A 5,221-nucleotide genomic window follows, 5' to 3' on the forward strand; every position below is an offset into this window, starting at 1 on the left:
CCGAAATAAAAATTATTTGATTTTTTATTAAATCCTCAGTATTTCTATATTTTGGGAAAGTCATTTTATTCCCGCTCTCATATTTTTGTAATAGAAATAATTGATGATAAAATAAATAAAATGAAATGATCCTGTTTACATAATTTGAGAAAACTCAAATATGTAAATAACGAAATCCCCAACTCTCTCCGTGGGTCCTTGAGTTGCTTAGGATTTTCTAGGATCAAAACCAAAAGCAAAATAAAATATGATATGCATGATGACCTAATGTATAACATTCCAAATTGAAAATTTGGGATGTTACAAACCTACCCCCCTTAAGATGAATCTCGCCCTCGAGATTCGGGTTGGCTAGAAAATAGGTGAGGGTGGTCTTTGAGCAAATCTTCCTCTCGCTCCCAGGTGGCTTCATCCTCCGTGTGGTGGCTCCACTGAACTTTGCAAAACTTGATAACCTTGCTACGAGTAACTCGGCTGGCAAACTCAAGAATCTTAACTGGTTTCTCCTCATAGGTCAAATTGTTATCCAACTGAATTGCTTCTAATGGCACTGTGTCTCTCAAAGGTATGTCTGCCATCTCCGCGTGACACTTCTTCAACTGAGAAACGTGAAACACATCATGCACTCCAGCCAATCCTTCTGGCAATTCCAACTTGTAGGCCACTTCTCCCGTACGCTCCAAAACTCGATATGGTCCTACAAATCGTGGCGCTAACTTCCCCTTAACTCCAAAACGCTTAATCCCTCGAAGTGGGGATACTCGAAGATAAACTCTGTCTCCAACTTCATAAACTGTCTCCTTGTGTCTAGAATCTGCGTAGCTCTTCTGCCTGGACTGGGCTACCTTGAGCCTATCGTGAATCAACTTCACCTTCCGTTCAGACTCCTTAATCAAATCTGGTCCAAACAACTGGTGGTCTCCAACTTCGTCCCATGACAACGGTGTCCTGCACCTCCTTCCGTACAAAGCTTTGAAAGGTGCCATCTTCAAACTGGTCTGATAGCTATTATTGTAAGAAAACTCTGCATATGGCAAATTATCGTCCCAACTAGATCCATAATCTAGTGCACAAGCTCTCAGCATATCCTCCAAAATCTGATTGACTCTCTCGGTCTATCCATCTGTCTGCGGATGAAAAGTTGTACTAAATTCTAGCCTAGTACCTAAAGTCTCATGCAACTGCTTCCAGAACTTTGAGGTAAACTGGGTTCCTCTATCTGATACAATACTCCTCGGAACTCCATGCAGACATACGATCCTGGTCATGTATATCTTTGCCAACTTAGCACTTGTGTAAGTGGTCTTTACTGGGATGAAATGAGCTACTTTCGTCAATCGATCGACTACAACCCAAATCGAGTCATAGCCTGAACGAGTCCTTGGTAACCCCGTGATAAAATCCATGCCTAGCTTATCCCACTTCCATTCGGGTATCGGCAATGGTTGCAACAATCCTGCTGGCTTCTAATGCTCTGCCTTTACTCTCTGACATACATCACAAACTGCTACATACTCCGCAATATCCTTCTTCATTCCGGTCCACCAGAAAATATCCTTCAAATCCAAATACATCTTGGTATTTCTTGGGTGAATCGAATACGGTGAATCATGGGCCTCTTGCAAAATCAACTTCCTGATCTCCGGGTTGTTGGGCACATAAACACGGTCTTCAAACCATAGGGTGTCGTGCTCATCCTCACGAAATCCTTTAGCTTTTCCTTTGCTCAGTTTCTCCTTTATAGCGGCAATCTCTTTGTCAGTTTTCTGAGCTTCTCTGATTCTATCCATCAAAGTTGACTGAATTTCCAATGCTGCTACATAGCCTCTCGGAACTATTTCTAAACATAGTTCACGAAGATTTCCTGCTAACTCCTTGGGTATTTCTCCCGTCATTAATGTATTGATATGACTCTTACGGCTCAATGCATCCGCTACTACATTAGCTTTTCCGGGATGGTAATGTAATTTCATATCATAATCCTTGATGAGCTCCAACCATCTCCTTTGTCTGAGATTCAACTCCTTCTGCGTGAAAATGTACTTCAAACTCTTATGATCCGTGTACACCTCACAATGATTTCCGATGAGGAAGTGTCTCCATGTCTTCAACACATGCACTACGGCTGCTAACTCCAAATCATGCGTAGCATAATTTGATTCGTGGGGCTTCAGTTGTCGTGAAGCATACGAAACAACTCTTCCTTCCTGCATAAGCACTGCTCCAAGTCCTCGACGTGAAGCGTCGCAATACACCTCATAATCCTTGGTTTGATCTGGCAAAATCAACACTGGTGAGGTAACCAAACGTTTCTTCAACTCCTGGAAACTTGCCTCACACTCCTCAGTCCATTTAAACTTAGTATCCTTATTCAACAACTCCGTCATAGGTTTTGCAATCTTTGAGAAATTCTCAATAAATCTCCGGTAGTATCCTGCGAGTCCAAGAAAACTCCGGATCTCTCCAACTGTTGTTGGTGCTTCCCACTTGGTCACGGTTTCAACTTTAGCGGGATCTACTACTATACCTTCTCCAGATATAACGTGTCCGAGGAATCCTACTTCCTTCAACCAAAATTCACATTTGCTGAACTTGGCATTTAATTGGTGTTCTCTGAGCTTTCCAAGTACCAAACGCAAATGCTCCTTATGCTCCTCTTCATTCTTCGAATAAACCAGGATATCATCAATGAACACTACGACGAACTTATCCAAAAACTCCATAAAAACTTTGTACATCATGTTCATAAAATAGGCAGGCGCGTTAGTCAGTCCAAATGACATAACGGTATACTCATACAGTCCATATCTTGTGGTGAATGCTGTCTTAGGTATATCCTGTTCTCGAATCTTCAACTGGTGGTATCCTGATCGCAAATCGATCTTGGAAAACACTTTAGCTCCTTGCAAACGATCAAACAGATCATTGATCATTGGTAGTGGGTACTTGTTCTTGATCGTTACTTCGTTCAATCCTCGATAGTCAACAACCATCCTTAACGATCCATCCTTCTTCTCCACTAGAAGTACTGGTGATCCCCAAGGCGAAGAACTTGGGCGAATATATCCCTTATCCAGTAACTCCTTAATCTGCTTCTTAATTTCCACCAAATCTTTTGCTGGCATCCAATACGGTCTCTTCGATATTGGCCCAGTGCCTGGCAAAAGCTCAATCAAAAACTCAATGTCTCTATCCGATGGCATGCCTGGCAACTCTTCGGGAAATACATCCGGAAAATCCTTTACCACTAGTACTTCCTCCTGCACAACTCCTGTTAGGCAATTTACTTGGGTCCTCTTTGGCACATGCCGGGATACATACTTGATCCTTCTCCCTTCTGGTGTGGTAAGAAAAATTGACTTACTAGCACACTCAATATTCCCTTTATACTTTGATAACCAATCCATGCCTAATATCACATCCAATCCTTGAGATTCCAATACTATTAGGTCTGAGGGAAAAACATAGTTACCAATCCTTAATGGTAACCGATCACACCATAGACTTGCCACATACTCTGCTCCTGGCGAGGTTACTAACATGGGTGACCTAAGGGCTTGGGTTGGTAAGTTATACTTATCCACAAATCCCCTTCATATGTATGAATGCGATGCACCGGTATCAAAAAGAACGAGTGCAGTAAATGTCTTAACCAAAAACTTACCTATTACTGCATCGGGTTGAGCTTCAACATCCTCCACACTAACGTGGTTCACCTGCCCCCTGTTGAAAGGGTTCGGCTTCTTCCCAGAACTTCCATTGCCGTTTTGGCCTTCAGGACATTCATTTGCAAAATGTCCTGGCTTCAAACACTTATAGCAAGTGACGTGGCTCAAGTCCTTCTTGGCTGGGGTCGATGGGGTGCTGCGGTTTTGTCCATTACTTCCTCCATTCCCATTACCATTCTTGGTGCCATTGTGATTGTGCGAGCTACCTACTCCATGGGTATGCTGAAAATGTCCTCCTGGCCTAGGGGTAAAACGAGGCTTCTGCTGAGCTCCTGAATTATACTTTCCTTGTCCATACTTCCTCTTGCGGTTCTCAATTTGCTGCTGCTTCCCTTCAATCATAAGAGCACGATCTACCAACTCCTGGTAGTTGTTGAAGGTGGCTACCATCAACTGCATACTCAACTCATCATTCAGTCCTTCCAGGAATTTCTCCTGCTTAGCTGCATCCGTAGCAATGTCATCTGGGGCATAACGTGCTAGCTTACTAAACTCCTCCACATACTGGCCAACTGTCCGTCCTCCTTGGCGCAAGTTACGAAACTCACGCTTCTTCATGGCCATTGCTCCTGTTGAAACATGGGCAGTACGAAAAGCCTGCTGAAACTGGTCCCATGTGATAGTGTCGACTGGGAAGGTGGCTGTGAAATTCTCCCACCAAGATGCTGCGGGTCCTTCTAACTGATGTGCGGCAAACTTAACCTTCTCCACATCTGTGCATCCTGCTGTGGTCAACTCCCTAGCTATCTTGCGGAGCCAATCATCTGCTACTATCGGCTCGGTGCTACTGGAAAACACCGGCGGATTCAGCCTAAGAAAACGGGCTAAGTGGTCAACAGGTGGTGGTGGTGGTGGGTTGTTGTTGTTGTTCCCTTGATTCTGATTCTGAACTAGCAACTGCATCAAGGTGTTCTGCTGCTGGATCAACTGAGTGAGCTCCGGCGGAAAGGTAAATCCTGGGTCACGTCTCGGAGGCATCTGAGGGTTTAGAAGAGATGAGATATAAGAATAGAGGGGGTCTAAAGAGAAAACACTACCCATATGCACATGCGGCAAAAGCACACAATTCACTTCAATCAAACAAACAAGGCATACAATCGATCTAACTATCGCAAAAGTGCTCGGACCACTATATTTACATGGTGGACTACTACTACTGATGAGGTGGTCTACTAGAAATATTCTACGGTTGTAGACTCCATGATATCTGCTCCTGCTTCATCAACATAGACATCATCGCTACTATCTTGTTCTGAGTCGGTGCCGTCAATGATGATGTAGTCTTCCGGGCTAATCTCCTTGGGTTCTTCGTCTTCATCTATTGGTGTCGGGCCTCCCATAAATATTCCAATCTTCTTGATCAGATCGTCATTCTTCTCCACCAATACTTCAATTTCTTCTTCATAATCTTCGCGTGTAGCCTTGAGTTCTTCCTCTAGTTCCTTGATTCTAGTCTTAGCCTTCTTCAGATCTATCATGTCGGCGCACATCTG

This window comes from Triticum urartu, chromosome 2, assembly GCF_003073215.2.
Source record: "Triticum urartu cultivar G1812 chromosome 2, Tu2.1, whole genome shotgun sequence".
Classification (NCBI taxonomy): domain Eukaryota; kingdom Viridiplantae; phylum Streptophyta; class Magnoliopsida; order Poales; family Poaceae; genus Triticum; species Triticum urartu.